This window comes from Phyllostomus hastatus, unplaced genomic scaffold (assembly GCF_019186645.2).
Source record: "Phyllostomus hastatus isolate PE091 unplaced genomic scaffold, TTU_PhHast_1.1 phas_contig_196, whole genome shotgun sequence".
In the NCBI taxonomy this organism is placed as follows: Eukaryota; Metazoa; Chordata; class Mammalia; order Chiroptera; family Phyllostomidae; genus Phyllostomus; species Phyllostomus hastatus.
The window spans coordinates 24,640,761-24,657,898 of NW_025333709.1; the positions used below are offsets into that span (position 1 = coordinate 24,640,761).

At 46.9% G+C, this 17,138-nt stretch overlaps 1 protein-coding gene across 8 annotated transcripts in view; it reads right to left on the reverse strand.

The window, feature by feature from the left end:
* The window catches only part of RBM47 (RNA binding motif protein 47), a 141,393-nt gene that overhangs the window by 101,827 nt on the left and 22,428 nt on the right, over positions 1–17,138 (reverse strand). For 4 of the 8 annotated variants that reach the window (XM_045834277.1, XM_045834282.1, XM_045834275.1 and 1 more), the window contains exon 2: positions 16,122–16,237. The exons of the other annotated variants lie outside the window; for them this stretch is intronic. The gene's annotated coding sequence lies outside the window, so the exon portion shown is untranslated. The remainder of the gene's footprint in view (positions 1–16,121; positions 16,238–17,138) is intronic. 8 annotated transcript variants of the gene reach the window in all.

Sequence of the window (17,138 nt, forward strand, 5' to 3'; positions counted from 1 at the left end):
TGCCAGTGACCCCAGTCTAACACGGCCAGCCCAGCCGCAGGGACTTCCTCAAACTGAGCGATGCCTGCTCACAAACGAGGGTCCTTGATCAACAGCCTGTTTGCAGACCAAACAAACACCTTGTGAGCAGCCTCAGAAAGATGCAGGAGTTAATAGTGTCATGAAGACAGTTCTAGACACAGCTCATGCGACAGTCCAAACAGATGCAGGTAGTATAATAGGCACCTGGTCAGATTCCATTAAAAAATAAAGATGTCCCTCTCTACCATTTATTCTCTCCTCCTGTGTCCCAATTTGTTAAAAAATCCTTTTATGGCGTTTCATGCTTTTTTAAAAAAAAGGTCAGGAATAACCTCATTGTTACAAAGAGACAGAAAGCAGCCAAACAAAAGCCCCAATCTCTGCCATATCACAGACACTTTCAAACTCGGGTTTTCTCCCACTTCAGCACAAAATCTTATGATTAGCTGGATGTTAGTACCATCGTGTTTTTCCCTGGTAAAGAAACCCCCACCACACACACTTAGGGTTCCCCACCACCACCCCCAGCACTTAACAGGTATTTGTTGAATGCATCGTCTCCCTCGGACTCCATTTCCCACTTTTTCTCATTTTCCATTTTCTTAGCCTTTTCTCTCCATGTCCTCACCTACTGTCACAGTCTACTTAAATGTCGCTGTCTTACATCTAAAAGCTTATATCGGGGACTTTTTTCCTATCATTTTCTCTTTCGCCTTGGCTTCTAGAGTCACCACCCTACTCAGGGAATCAAGAGGACAAGAGACTTGCTTCCTCTACTCTTCAGTCCCCACATCGCTCAGGGAAGCCAGCACGGGCCTTGCTGTGACACTGACAGAGGCAACGCTCCCAAAATGCCTGGCAAACGCCTGCTGCACGCACAGGGCACACAGCTCAAACCGTAACGGCCACAATCCGTGAACAAAAAAACCCTCCATTAAATGGAATTACCAGTTCAGACTGTGTATGCGGGCAAAATCCTGTAACTTTTAAAAGTAACGATGAGAAATAAAAGCTGACTGCAGGAGAGCTGGCTAATTCCCGGGGCGCACTTTGTGGAGGCTGTTCGAGTCCGGGCACTCGGTCTCGCTCGTGGGCAGAGCCACACCGACAGCCAGCTCCGCGGAGAACCAGCAGAGCGTTTCTCCCTGCGGGTCTTCCTTGGCTGCTGTTTTTTCCATTGACTTTGGGGTTACTGTGCTGGGAAAGTGAACCTCAGGGTAATTATTGACCAGCAGGAACACAAAGCATTTTCTCCCACCCTGCCCATTACTGTATAGAAATCTTGCCCAAAATCTAGTAATTATTTTTTTAAACCCAGAAATGTTTTTAGAGTACTCTCAAATTCTAGTTCTGTTTAAATGCCGACATGCTGAGTGTCAAGGGCCTCTCTCTACCAGGAAACCTTTCTCTAACTAAACTTTGTTTGGTTATCAGCGAAGTCAAACGATGCCACCTCATGGTTTTTCTAAATTTGTTTACTTTCACTTTTAAAAAGGACAATCTTAGAACCCAAGTGACTTCTCTGTACGCCTGAACCCTTTTCTCTTTTTCATCTTCCTCCTTCCCCTTTCTAACACCATCTCTCTCAGTTGTGAAAGACACTCCAACTGCACAACAAATGAGTTTACGTTCCTCATTTGGGACCCAAATCCTCCTTCTGGTTTCAGGGCTCCCCGAGATCCTGAGAGCACTCCAGGTTCACCTTTGGGACACACGGGAGAGGCCTTATGACCATAAGCACAGTGACAGCTGATCTGCAAGTCGGAAGGATGAGGGGCTTGAAACGTGGCTGCGAGTGCCCCCCAACAAGTCAGCTGCCCTCCTCTCGGCCCTCGCCACGTCTCTCATCCCTCTCCGCGGTGGTCTACTTCCCGTGGCAGAGTAAAGCAAGAGAGCGAGTCGTGTCCACCCACCCTCAGTCCTCTCCACCTAGTTGAGCAGCTCCCCAGTCCTGCCTTTCCCCCACCGCAGGCTTCGGATGAGGATCCCAGCGGTCCTGGTCTGAGGGCCCCCTATGCATGCAGCCAGAACCCAGTCCTTGGCTTCAGGGAGATGCCAAGTTTGAATCCTGAATCTACCTTCCCTGATGATGACTTAAGTCTACCTCAAATCTAAACCTGCACTACTACCAACTATACGAGAATTCTGGACTTCATGTCTGGTAGAGTCCAGTGCCTGGTATACAGCAGAAGGTTAAAAGAGGCAGCTGTTATTTTTTTTGTGACATTTTGGAACTACAATCACGGTCTACATCACGAGCTCTCAACAAATGGTAGAAACTAGATTGTTAGAACTCAGCCTTGCCGTTTAACAGTAAATTAAATCACTCCCTTGTTTTGCTCCTGAACTATATTGCTTGACAGGACAATGCTGAATCACTAACCCTTTAGGAATTTTATCAGCCTCGGAGTGAGCTGAGACAGAGAGAGCGCTCTGAAGACTCATCAATCACCCACTGCCCTACAGAGAAATCTGTCTGACCTGGGAAGCAAATAGAGTTTTATGATTGCAGCCATAACTGATGCAGTAGAACAAGCAAACCAACACACAAAAATGACCGTACATCATTCTTGTATATCAGGCACTGGGGTACTATGGACAAGCTGCGATGGAGGATTAAATTGTGGCTTGTCAGTCCTCAGATGTACCGTATTTCTTGGACCATAAGACGCACCTAGGTTTTAGAGGAAAATAGGAAAAGAATTTTTGAAGCAAAAAATGTGGCAAAATATGTAATAACATAAATAACAGAATATTTCGGCAATGTAAATGTAAAGTTACATTCAGCCTATAAGACACACCCCCATTTTCCTCCCAGATTTGGGGGGTGCATCTTATAGTCTGAAACATACGGTACTCAAAAATATTCTGGTTTCAGAACATATTCATCTCACAAGTTTCTACGTATTCAATTAGGCTCAAAATTCATACATACTGAGGAGTAATCCCCTATCACACCATTCTGGGGTCTTAAAAGGAGCTGTAAGCATGTTCCCTGGTCTCAAATTCCTTTCCCTCACATACAAGCACACACAGTAACAATAGAAAACAACAGTGTTTAAGGAACAAAATAGTGGGCACGGACACACTATATGACTTTCTCTCCCTGTGCCCAGCGCCCTCTCCCACTGCTGGGGGCTGACCCACGTGCACTTGTCTCCCTTGCTCCCTGGCACCCCGCGGAGTCAGGCCCGTGGGGGCACAGGCAGAAGAGGAGAGGCTGGGGGCTGGGGGCAGAGAAAGTCGGGCACGTGTCCCCTGGGCTCCCTGACTCCCGGAGACAGCAGGCTGGCCGCAGCCCTCCCCACCGGCTCCTGCCAAGGCCTCCTCCATGTAACTATTTTCCCTGGGCTTTTGCCAGTCCTTCACAATCCCTTCTTGGTTTCCCTAAACCTTGATAATCCCTTTAATAATCTCCCCTCAATTATCCTGTTGAGTGTACATCTGTTTCCTATTGGTATTCCAACTGATAGAGCTGCCTCCCCTTCCTCCCACGAAAGACACAGTCACTCCAGAAACCAGCGTTTGTTTCAACACGACTTAGCTGAAGGGGCCGGGGAGAAGAACACCTTGACTTAAGGGATATTTTGCCAAGATTTCAAGCTCTGGAACAAATAGCTAATGAGTGTCTGCCATGCATCAGGGGCCAGGTGCTGGGGACAGGTGGGAGCCTAGGCCTCCACACCGAAGGGGAGAGACGGACCGTAAGAAGGTAACAGTTGGGATCCTTTCAGACAGCGGTGAGTGCCGTGAGGCGGATGAGCAGGGCCAGGGGTTGGAGCCTGCCGGGGATCAGTGAGATCCCTTGGAGATTTGTCCTGAGAACTGAACGGAGACACGGAGGAAGCCTAGCAGAGACCTGAGGGAAGAACAGCCTGGGCACACACAAGGCAAGTGCCCGACACAAACGCCCTGCAGCGGGAGCAAGTCGGTTTGTGTGTTCTGTTTCCAATGCCAGGGACAGCCTCTGTAGCCAGAACCTGGTGGCAGAGGCAGCGGAGAAAGAGCCGAGCTGGGGAGGTGGCCAGGCCAGGGCTCCAATGGAGAAGGGCCTAAGAAGCCAACGTCAGGAGTTTGGGTATTATTCTAAATTCAAGGAGATGCCACTGGAGAGTGTTAGGCTTGGCAGGGGGACACTTGGGAAGATGAAGAATTAAGAGCATCACATAGAGATGGTTTGTTTGGGGTCTTGGGAAAAGACTCCTTCCTGGTTGGTTACAATCTGTCTGTGAGATGAGGAGAAAGGGGCGGGGGCACTGAGATGAAAGTATTCCCACTTAGAAGAGAGCTCAACACTCACCACGGAACCTGGTGTCAAAGATAACCCTGAGGGCATTGAGGGTGTGGGTGGGTGGAGAGGGTCGGTGGTGGTGTGAGTGACATGACCCACAGGAGGGAATACACGAAGCCGCAGCAGCTACAACAGTTGCAGAGCTCTCTCCTGACCTCCAGCTAGCAGACCAACTGCCTGCTGGACCACTCTCCTCGCCGAACCTCCAGTTCACCAGACTGGACACTGTATGAGTCTAAGACGCACGACATAATTATTTGCTACGTGCACATAACGTGAAATGATCACCACGGTGGTCTGGTTGGCATCCGTCACCACACAGTTATCTTGCATCTTCGCCCTGTACGGCTGCAGCCAGCATCTAGTTCAGGGTTTTCACTCGGACTCCCACGACAGCTTCCTCTCGGGGTTCCACCCCTAACTGTAGTCCTCGCTGTCGAAGTGGCCTGTGCACGACTGGGATCTGATTGTGTCACTAAGGACCAACGCGTGAGCAAAGCACACCAAGTCCTCTGGGATCGGTTCCCCTCTGCGGCCAGGTGTCTTGTCCCAGCTCCGTCTTCCTGCACTCAGACCCAACTCTTCCTGACAAACCACTGGCATTGCCCAAACTCACTATTCTGGCCTCAGGCCGTTTCTTGTGTCCTGTTTCTCCTCCAACCGTATACATTGCTCTCAATTCCTGCTCATTTATCAAAACCATTCAACTGTCACTTCCTCCAAGAAGTCTTTCCTAATCACCACCCTGGTAGAATCCACTGTCTCATTCCTGGCCCTGCCCATACTAGACTCTCTTCCAACTCCTATGGGGCACCGGTGACCTTTATTGTCCTTATTTATAGGTGCTCTCCCCGGACTAGTAGTAAGCACCTGGAAGGCAGGAGCTTTGTTACTCATCTTTGTACTCCTAGCACCTGTCAGAGTCCGGCACATAGTAAGTGCTCAATGCATGCTTATAAATAAAACTTTATGAGATATGGAATGTGCCCACTACAGAAAAGACAAAGTAAGAGAAGAGAAACTTCAGGATCAAAGAGCAATTGCAGAATGAGACAAAGAATAAGAAAGGACAGAGGGAAAACAAAACAAGGTCAAGGAAAAGCACAGGAGGGCAAATAATTTTAACCCTAAATAATTTTAACAACTTGTGAATGTATGGCAGCTCCGACAGAGCCTTCCAGGTGCAACAGCAATACAGGCAGACAGGGTCTCTGAGGACAACGCTGGATACTGTATAAGGCCAATAATAATAACAATAATTTTGTGATAAGCAACAGTTACCAACAGTTGAATGCATCTCATATGCCAGGTACTGTACATAGGTTATAACTTTTAATCCTCAAAACAGTGCTATTATGGAGGGACTATTATTGTTCCACTTTATAGATGAGGAAACGAAGGCTTAGCATGTTGAAAATACTAGTCCAAGGTCAACAACTGGAAAATGGCAAATCTGGAACTCAAGCCCAGGTCTGCCTGACTCTAAAACCCGAGCTTTCAACTATAAGTACTATGGTGTTCACAGCATAAAATATTATTTAAATGTTTACACGGGGACTATGATTACATTCATTTAATCATACCTAGACTAGAAATTTTAAACAACTCAACTGGTTAAGAGAGCTGCAGGAGCTAGTGGCTACTGTTTTGGGCAGCACAGCTGCAGATAATGGCTATTGTCTGTTTGTTTTTGCAGCTCAAAACGGGAAAGTTGGAAAGCTGAACAGAATGCTAGCTAAAACAAACGGGCTAAGTTTAGATTATGAGGTTTCTTCCATGGTAAGTAAAATTAAGTATATGGTACAGCTTTGCAATCAGAAAGTATCCAAGACTACCTGGGTATAACAAGCTTAAAAAACTTACTACATATGTTTTATGATATGCTAAGACATAAAATTTATTGTTCATGTTTTTACCTGAGCTCCTTATGATATTCTCACAAGATAAACGAGTGAGAACCCTGTGGACCACAACATTTGACTTTTTCTTCCAATCCAATAGGCCAGAGCTGTTGTATATTGATAGTGGAAGGAACACTTCTATGACTTTAAATTTTATGGTGGCCACATTTTAAAAGTACACACAAAAATATCAGGTGAAAAAAAATATCAGGTGACATTAATTTTAATATATTTTCTTTAACCACAACATATCCAAAACATTATCACTTCAAAATGTAATCAATATTTTTTAAAATGAATTACTAAATGGGATCACATTCATTTTTTCTAACCAGGTCTTCAAAATCTGGTGTGTATTTTATGCTTATAGCACATCCCAATTTGGATACTAAATTTTCATAAGAAATAATCTGTGACATTGGGACAACTGTAATATAATAAATAATTTAAAAATGAAGTAATCTGCATTACATAAAAGTTACAGCTGAAAAATATAGATTCACACATCCAAGTTGCTCCAAACACACTTACAAGCCTCCCAATAAAGTTGTATTTAACAACAACAATAACAAAAAAATACTTTACACTGCCTGTTTTTAAATTTAAATTAATTAAAATAAAAAGTTCAGCTCCGCCCTGGCCGGTGTGGCTCAGTTGGATGGGTGTCATCCTGCAAACCAAAAGGTCACAGGTTTGATTCCTGGTCAGGGCACATGCTTGGGTTGCAGGTTTGGTCCCTGGTCGGGAAATGTGCAAGATTCAACCATGGATGTTTCTCTCATATTGATGTTTCTCTCTTTCTCCCTCCCTTCCCCACTCTCTAGAATCAATAAAAGAAAAAAAAACTCAGCTCAGTCACACTAGCTACATTTCAGAAGCCACAGGAGCTAGTGGCTACTGTTTTGGGCAGCACAGCTGCAGAAAATGGCTGTTGTCTGTCTGTTTTCCCAGCTCAAAACGGGAAGGTCAGAAAGCTGAACAGAATGCTAGCTAAAACGAACTGACTGCTCTCTACTTACGGGGGTGAATTAACTGTGCACTCACCACTTACAGGGTACAAACGGTGGCTAGGAAATAAGGGAAAGAAAATAACTGTGAGGAACACTGTTAATTCAACACTTTGCTTTTCTAACAGGTTGTACTAGGGGTCATTAAATGAATGTCTAGTCCATGTGACTGGAAGACTTAAAGATTTTATCCCAACAAATCCTGTTTGCAAAAATCAAGCAAACTAAGAGGATTATGTGTTTCCATGTTAGTTAAACTAGGAAAACAGAGTTGCTGCTGTTCATTTTAAAACTTTACTGTGCACAGGAAAAAAAACTGGTATGGAATGGAATTCACGAGCCAAATACAAAACAAAAGGGAAAAATGAGATCAAATTCCTTTAAGCCTAATTCTTATAGACCCTTTTCATGTCAGAGCACCAGAACAAGTTCGCCGTCATCAAAAACTGCCGCATTACCTGTAGAAGAAACAACACAGGTACCCCATATATACCTGTCCCATCAGGCTCTAACAAACTGACCTTTAAAGGTCTTGCGTAAAGAAAAAGTGCACACATTACACAACTGCCTGTGACGTTCTTGCCTCGTACTGGTACTCCTGGTTAACCACACTATCCCCATCGGGGGGGCTTCTCAGGGCAAAACCCAACCTCACAGCCATGCTTCACCACAAAACCAAAGGAAGTCCCGGCATCTCCAGAAGACAGAGGTGTTTCAGCACATAACCCCAGTTGATTAACCATGCTCCTACTGCTGCAAATGAGATCGTGGCAGGTCATCCACAAAGCTCTGGAGGGAAGGCACAGAGGCTATTTTTATTTATTGCTGATGCCCAGCACCAAATACAATGCCTGGCAAACAACAGCAACTGTAGAAATATTTGTTGAATGAGTGAGTGAGTGAGTGAGTGAGTGAGTGAATACACTCTGGGAACAATAGTGGAGTGGGCATTCTTTAGTTCTCTGGAACGTGGTTAACAGGGTAGCATCCTTTATCTCTTTCCACATCCACCTTTTCCACCCACTCCAAGCTCCTTCCCTGAAGCACACTTGACATGTCAAATCCACCCAGTCCAAGTGTTCACTAAATGCCCAGCGCTGTGCCAAAGGCTAATGGGGCAGGAAGGCACAGGAAAGGGAGGGGACACCTCTCAGGGAATGAACACGTTAGGGAGATGCCATAAAGGCATCTGACAGGTTCATCCTGTTGAGGTTTGGGATAAAGAACCCTGTCGACTAGTTAGGGAGGGGGAGCCCCTAAAGAATGCAACTATGAAAAGAGGCTCCTCAAACCAGAAAGAGAATCTGGAAGACGAGCCTTTGACCACCAGGAACAGAAATTCCTGAAACTTGGGGTGTTCTTTGGGACGTGCAGTCAGACTTTTGGAGGGTGCTCCCAGGTAACAGGGGGTTAACAGGCATCTTTGCTTCCTGGGGAAGGGAGGCAGGGAGACCTACAGCACAGGCCTAACTGCCAGCAAAGACAGAAAAGCCTTCTCTTGTTAAGCAGAGTATGCCGTCTGCACGTAACTTTCTATGTTCGTCCCGCCCCCTCACGCATCCTGTGTCCAGCTGGGACTCAGGTTTGAAAGTGGGAGTGGAGCTCCTGAGCACAGCCAGGTGGGGGTGACGGTAATGGGTAAGAGGGGTCCGAGAATAAGGTGGTCCTGGGAAACAAGAGTCACAGGTAGGAGGACCAGGTACCCCACTCACTGTGACCCTCTCCACTGCCCATCTGGGAGATGGGAGCTCCCTTTTAAGGGTGTTTTCTGAGTTTCCATACAGAAAAAGTGCACACACAGGCACACAGCAGGTAAATACACGATAGCAGCTTGAGGGTATGGGCCAGAGTTTCAGATCAGTAGTGCGGAGGCAACGAACAAACATTTTAGATACTAGTGTGACCATGGGCAGACCTCACGACTTCCTCGTGCCTCGGGGTCCTCATCCATCACAGGGGGGGTTGGACTGAATATTTTTACCAAAGGGACTTCCTGCTCCGACGCCAGTGACCAACCTAAGTACTGAAGGGGTGACACATGCTAAGTGCTCAAAGAGGCCAGCATGGAGGGCCCTACTCTGCCGGAGTGCCTGAGGGGGCTTTGTGGAAAAGGCAGGACGTGAATCAGGGCTGAGGACGAGGAGAATTTGTGTATCTAGCGAGACCGAGAGAGGGAAAGGGACGAAGGGAAGAACAGTTTGAACGAAGACTTAGAGCCTTAAGTGTGGGAATGCTTATGGTGCATTTGGGGAAACCCTCCCCGCGCAGTTGGGAGGGGGGTGCCGAGGGGCTGGAGCTTCGGCACAGGGTCCGCAGGCTGTGCTGGAGGAGTGGGGGGCGGGGGGGGGGGGCGGGGGGGGAGTCAAGGTAAGGAAGAGACCAGAGGCCCTGACTCCCCTCACCCCTCCCCGGGGTTCGGTAAACATGCACTGAGACTCGGTGCCAGGCTTCAGATGCCACAGAGAGGCAGGGAGGGGTTCAGAGGAACGCGAACACTGAGTACAGAGACAAAGTCAGTGCAACCGCCCTTTCCTTCCACTTCTAGAATTCTCCCCCCTTCAGGCATGTTTTTGAGTTCACTGTCACTTGATTTCATTAAATAAAATATTGGGGAGGTGGGGTGGGGCATTCTCAGGACCTTAACTCACAACTAAAAGACGTTCCCCAGGCTTTTCCTTAACCCTCAGGGTCTTGGTCTCTTCGTCTATAGAATGGGCATAATGACACCCTTCCAAGGTAGTGGTAAAAGTTAAATGAGATGTCCAGGGCAGGGGATGAGGGGGATGCCCCACTTTGTAGGGTTGCTAATTAAATTAAACAAGTAAGCCATACTGCCCCAAACAAATGCTGGTTACTGGGTATTTTCACTGTTTTCATTTCAAGGAAGTAAAAAGCATGAAACGGCAGTTTCAAGGATTCTAGTGACTCGCTGGAGCCCCAGGTTAGACCTCCGCCAGGCAGCACCACGAGGGGCATCGCATCTATGATCTGTTTGTGTGTCAGCAACTTGCCAGAGTCTCTGCTCTGCCTGGCCAGGCAGTAGACCCGGCCTTGTCAGCTGGGACCAGGGCCCAGCCCCACGCCTTGCCCACTGAGTTCTCACCTCTTCCCAAGGTGTGCAAAGCTCTCCGGGCCTGGGTGTAAGGACTGACAACTCAAAGCACCAGCGACACAAAGCAAACACACAGACGTGACACATACTGGGGTGTGGCCAGAGGGATGGCAGATACATTTGAATTTCAGATAACCAACAAATAATTTTCATTTGTTGAACAGGGCAACCTTGGGCCAACAGGAAGCTGAAGACTGCTTGCAAGGTGAGTGCCCGCAGGCTGGGCAGGGGAACATTCCGGCTTCCATGAAGCTTTATCATTTAAATGTAATGCCCCCCCAAAGTCGTTATTGCTGGGTGGCTTCCCTTTCAGGCTTCCAAGTGTCATAACTGAACTCTCAGTGAGAGTAGTGGCAACACCTGGAAAGTCCTTACTCACTTCTGTCTGACTCAAAGGGCACCTTTCCTCAAACCTGACCAACTGCAGCAAGAAATGTTAGGGTAGGGGAGGAAGCCCTGACACCCCCTTAAACACAGTCAAGTATCCATGTGTGTTCACTTGACACGAAATTCACTTAGAAATTCACTGGCAAAGGCAAGAGCCTAAAAGTTTCCCAGGTGTGGCAGGAACTAGACTTTGATCAGAAAGACAAATTAACTTTTGTTCCCGCTACATCCACCCTCCCAGATGCCCATCAGAGACAGCCGCCCAGGATGGTCTTAGAATGTCATGATGAGCTGCTCACAACGATAAATTATTTTGCTAGAATTAAGACTAAAGAAAGATCCTGCCTTCACTGGCCCAAGGGAGGCAACAGCAACTTGAGTTAACAAGAGAGCCGGCAGGACAGAAAGCAGGGTTCGCGGGTGACCAAAAGAAGCAATAATGGAAGTGCTACGGCCCCTCTCCTCCAGCCGGCGCTGGCAAGGGAGGCACTGCCGCACTCCGACGGCGGCTGCGCTGGACTGTTCGCTGGCGTCTTTAGTGCCCTGCGCTCTTTCAGTCTCTCCCATCCCTCTCGTGAGCCGTCAAAAATTCTGATATTTGATGAGCAGCTGCTTAGGCCTGACCCTAAGTGCCTGTGGGGGCAAGGAAGGCAAGGAGGGAAGCAGCTACTTTCATTTCTTTTTCTACTGTTGATAGAGACCCTCTTTCACTTTCCTGTCGCTTCATTATTAGAAAAAACAGCCACGTGAACAGTCTGACCTTTGGCCTCACTGAGAAGGGGCGGGGCTATGACCGCTGGGAGGGACTTTCCCCAACCTCCAGGGGCAGAATGGGGCAGCCCACACTCCAGCTGTCAGCTGCCAGGCAGATGTGTCAGGTACTGCCAAAGGTTCGGTTTTTGTCTGTTTGGTTTTGGTTTTTGTTTTTTTTGTTTTTGTAAGACAGACATTCAGACACGTGTGTAGGGGGTAGCATCTCTTAAATTTTAAACGTGGGCAACTGATGGAGTTGTTAAAGACGATCAAGATGACAATACGAGGAAGAGCAAACACAAGTTGGGGGCCTCGTTTTGCCCACTCACCACCTCTTCGCAAGGGGCACTGAGCAGTCCTGGTAGAGGCCCCTCTTCCTGGGCCAGGGCCCTGGCTTCTAAGCTGACGACACACTGCCTTCATTTGGTGATCGGAAGTTAGCTAAGGCGTGGTTACTTCAAAAAACAACAGCCCTTGCCCTGGCCGGGTGGCTCGGTTCGTTGGAGCGTTGTCCTGTATACCAAAAGGGAGCAGGTTCGGTTCCTGGTCAGGGCACATGCCTTGGTTTGATCCCTGTGTACAGGAGGCAACCAACCGAGGTTTCTCTTTCACACTGATGTTTCCCTCACTCTCTATGTCTCCTTTTCTCTTTCTCTAAAATCAATAAACATATCCTCGAGTGAAGATTGAGGAAAAAAAAAAAAGCAACAGCCGAAGGGTGGAAACAACACAAATGTCCACAACGGATAGCCAGGAATGCGGTACTGGTTACCTGCTACAGCCTTAAAAAGATGGCGCTAAGTGAAAAAAGCCAGACACAGAAGCCCACCTGTTGAATAATTCCACTTACACGAAATACCAGAGCAGGTAAATCATCGATACAGGAGGCAGATAAGTGGTTGTAGGGGCCAGGGGAAGGTCAGATGGAAATAAACACAGGGTCTCCTTTGGGAGGGATGAAAACATTTGAAACTAGATCGAGGTGATGGTTGTGTAACACTGCAGACTCCCAGGTTCACACCCAGAGTGTCCTGACACAGGACTCAGGCTGTGCACACCTGGGAATCCCTGCCCCTTCCCGTCCACGCTGAAATGGCACTCAAAACTTAACTTAATAACCACCCTATCCAATTTAGTATCAATAAAAACAATTGGGGACACACCTTAATGTAAGAACAGTAAAGGAAATTTTTATTCAATGAACTCTCCTCACAAACAAAAGCCTTAAATAATACCTGGCTAAAGGAAGGAGGGCTACGCAAGGCCACTTCAGATGCACCTGAAGTCATGACACATGTACGTCCCTACCAGTCTAAGGGAATAGTTCAGAAAATCATCATTCTCCCCTCCTCCATCCACTTCAGATATGAAAGTTTCCACTCTGGCCTCTTTTTGCAGCTAGAGCTGTGGAAGAGCAAGCACATTCCACTGCAGTCAGGATATTTCTCTTGATCTGAAAGGGATAATGGGGAAATGAGGGCCACTGGGCGATGCTGCGCTGCCTGCCTTTCACATTTTTTGTACTGAGATAGCAAATCGCAGGGAGTGACGTCGGACCAAGATAGGAGAAGTCAAAGCCTCGTGGCATGGCAGTCTTCTAGAGCTGAGGACAGAGCTCAGACCCAAAAAGCTCTCGTGCCAAGGCACACACAATGCAGGCAGGAGCGCAGAAACCATCATCGCTACCGAACTCCTCCACCCGGCGCCACAGCCTTGTCCGACCAAGCCTTAGTCCTCACAGCCATCCTCCCCTCTCCCTCGCCTTCCCTTCACAGATGGTCAAACCAAGTTTCCCTGCTCTTTGCTTCTAACCTGATTCTCTCTGCCTCAGCACCTCTGCTCAGGCTCTTCCCAAGGCCCAGAATTTTCTTGCTCTAAATTCCATTGATCCGAATCCTTGTTGTTTTCCCTGCCACTCCTCAAGAAGCCCTTCGGAGTGTTCCTAGAGTGGAAACATCTGTCCCTCCTTCCCATTCCAATACCTTTTCTGTACTTCTCTTGTAACCTTGACCACATCCTTAATTTGATTTTTTGCCCTGTAGTATTTATCATTTTCTATCGTTCATTGTTTTATTTCACTTAAAAGCACCTTGAGGTTGAAGACTGACTATTATTATTCTTTGCATTCTACTTTTTTGGCAGACACCAGAGATGGCCATTCTCCTCTTCTTTGCTAAGGAAACTCCAAGGTCTCACTGCTAACAGACGGACTCCTGGCTTCCAAGCCGATGGAGCTCACCATCGCGTTACAGGGCACGTCCTTGATGCTTAGCACCGCTCACTATTCAGCTACTACTGGAAAAGCAAATAATCAATTGGGACAATTATCTGCATAATTCTAGCTTGGAAAAGGGGAAGATCCATCATTAAAGAAGCAAGGGAGAGGAATTATTACTAATACTGCAAAAGAAACTGAGGTATCTCGAACTCTTTATCTAGTTTTTGTTTAAAAGGTCATTGGCTCACTTCCTCTTGCCGACCTTCACCTGCCTCTCTGTCTCGGGCGTGGATGTGATGCCTTGCTACGCTGGAGTTTTAAGAGACAGAAGACAAGGGAAGGACCAGGAAACTCAATGCGCCAATTGAAAGATGCAGGCAAAGCACACTGCTGAGAGCTGTGAGGAAGGGGGAGGTGATGATTCTTATTTTTGGGGCAGTGCTGTCTATCACAGGACGAAGGGAATTTGCTGGTTTCGTAGGCATGAGGCTGGGAAACTGAGAGCTAGAGGAAAAGAAGCTTAAAGAGGAGGAATAAGACCTAATCATTCAGGGGCCGGGGCTGGAAGGGAAAAGTTCAATCACTGTTGTCCTCCTGAGACAAGAGGAAAGGAAAGGAGACTTTCTGGGATATTATTAAAAAAAGCCATTTGTCCACTTCAGCCTTCTCCTGGCCAAGGCACATATACCTACCTATGGACCTTTCTCTAGCCAGATTACTTACCTTGTGCATGTGAGTGTGCACATGCTAGGCAAGGGGTTGGCAAGTATTTTTTGTAAAGGGTCAGAGTCAATATTTTAAGCATTGCCAGCCACACGGTTTCAGTTTCAATTACTCAGATCTGCCACATTACAGGAAAGCGGCCAGAGACAATATGTCTTTACACTGTGGGCCAATAAAGCTTGATTTATGGACACTGAAATTTGAATTTCATGAAATTTCCAAGTGTCACAAAAAATTATTCTCCTTTTGATGATTTCCCCCAACAATTAAGAATGTAACAGCCTACGTGTTATTTATGGGTACATACCATATGCACCCATACATATGGGGCAAGAAAACATAACAGGGAACGCTAACCCCTGCAGTCAGGGCAGAGGCCACGCCTGTGAAGGAAGGGGGCGGATGGGGTGAAGTTCACGAGGGGCTTTGACTCTCTCTCTGGTGTTTTATTCTTTATGCTGGATCACGGACACAGCGGTGTTTGGTGTACCGTTCCCTGCACTTTTCCACCGGTCTGAAATACTTCAATACAACAAAACCAAGGGATATAAAATGACATTGCTCAGATTCAACTCTGCAGTAATGACTACATATCAGTAAAAAATAAATTAGATAAACAACATTTGTCCATGAAAAACCTATTATTTCACTTTAAATCCCCACAAAAGGTTTTCCTCAGGAGCTCCAGCACCTGGCAACAATGAATTGATGCCTCTTATCCAAAGGATCTTGATTTGACTTCTGCAAACGGCATGTTCTGTTTTCTGAAACAGCACCTTTTGGTCAAGTTCGCATGCCGGCTGCATGCACAACTCCACAAAATGGCAAACTTTTAGAGCAGGGAGCTACGTTAGGTCCCCAGCAGTTGATTTCTGGAAATTCCTTAGTGTATTATTGCATAGCAGAGGAGTGTGACAGGGATCAAAAGATTAGAAATCATTTCAATTAACCCGTTCTGCTAATATAGGGAGAGGAATAAGCCATTGAATTTTGCCTCAATTTCCAATGGAAAACAAAGTACACCTATCAATGACCAAAATTACAGAATTTTAAAATGCTATTTTAAAGGATCAAAACTTCACAAATGCTCTGCAGGGCTGAAAAATGGAAAATTATGTAACAGGGTAAGAGTATTAAGCTTCTTACAAAAACCCTTTGATTAAGGGTTCCCACATTCTTTTTCTACCTAATATCCAGCACCCTTCTGCTCTCTGCTCATACGTGTCTAAATTGCAAACGAATTATATCAGAAAGTCTTTTGTCCATCAGTCTGAAGGAAGCTCTATGCTTATAGGACTATCACCCTAGTGGGCTCATCATCCTTAACTTCAGCAAATAGTACTGATAAAGATTATGCTATATAACTAAAACAGTGATTTAAAAAAGAAGTCCCAAAAATTCAAATGCCCCAAAATAGAGAAAATAAAAAGTTCAGCACAAGGACTTTGAAACTGAAACAGGTAGTACCAACCCAGGAACCAGGGGATTAAAAGAATCTGATCCTTAGCAAGGCACATTCAACCTGGCACTCCTCCCATGGAGAGGTGGGGTCTGTGTCCCTCCACTTGAACTGGGTAGGGTCTGTGCCTGCTTTGACCTGAAAGTGACACTGTTTCAGTTTCCAAGCCCAGGCCCAAAGAGACCGGCAGCTTTGACGCTGGAATGCTTCGCTGACGTGTAAGAAGTCCAACTGCAAAAGAGAACTTACCGAGAGGCTTGAGACTGATCCTGCCAAGGATTCTTGGGTCGGATTAGCCACAAGTTGAATATCACCAACTGCCCCCTGTTGATGCAGGTATCACAGAAGCAGCTCCCAGCGAAGACCTGCCCAAATCATGAGAGATGACAGGTGCTCACTGGTGGGTGTTTGACTTACTAAGATAGGGGGTAATTTATTGTACACCTAGAATCACTGGCATGTATGCATCATTTTAGGACCTATTAACGTAACCCCTCACTGTAAACTTCTCGGGGGAGGGGGGGGCGGGGGGGGTGCTGGCTGGTGTGGCTCAGTGGATGAGCGCCAACCTGCAAACTACAGGGTCGCTAGTTCAATTCCCAGTCAGGGCACATGTCCGGGTTGCAGGCCAGGTCCCCAGTAGGGGTCTATAAGAGGCAACCACATATTGATGTTTCTCCCCCTCTCTTCCCCTGTCTATAAATAAATAAGTAAGTCTTTTAAAGAATGTTATTTCTTTGAAAATAAATTAAGTACACTTCTAGAAGGGTGCCTTTCACCACAAAGGAGGGATCTGAAGTGGTATTACTCTTACGAACAAAGCTAGGCCTCACGGATGAAAGTTGTGAGAAAGAAGATTCCTGCTCAGTGTGAGGGAGAGCCTCCCCATAGGGTTTCCCATTCCCGGCCCGAGGTGTCTCAGGGAAACAGCGCACCCGTCACTGCAGGACTCTCAGGCCAAGGTGGAAGCAGTGAGGTAGCACAGCCGTGAAACCCCCTCCTGTGGGCTCAGAAAGGCCCATGTCAGGATCTGTTTTGCTGTAATGATCTGAGCGTTTTAGGGCAAACTGCTTAACCTTTCTAAGGCTACGTGCTGATCTGTAAAACGGGGATAGTTTACATGGGAAACAGGGCACATGTTTATCAGATCGCGATTATCATAATGCTGCAGAGGCACTTCTGCACTGGATGGAATGTCGAACCAGAAAGTCCCCGTGGCCCGGTCCAACTGGAAACATGTGGATGAGTCCACCACCGTTCCTGGAA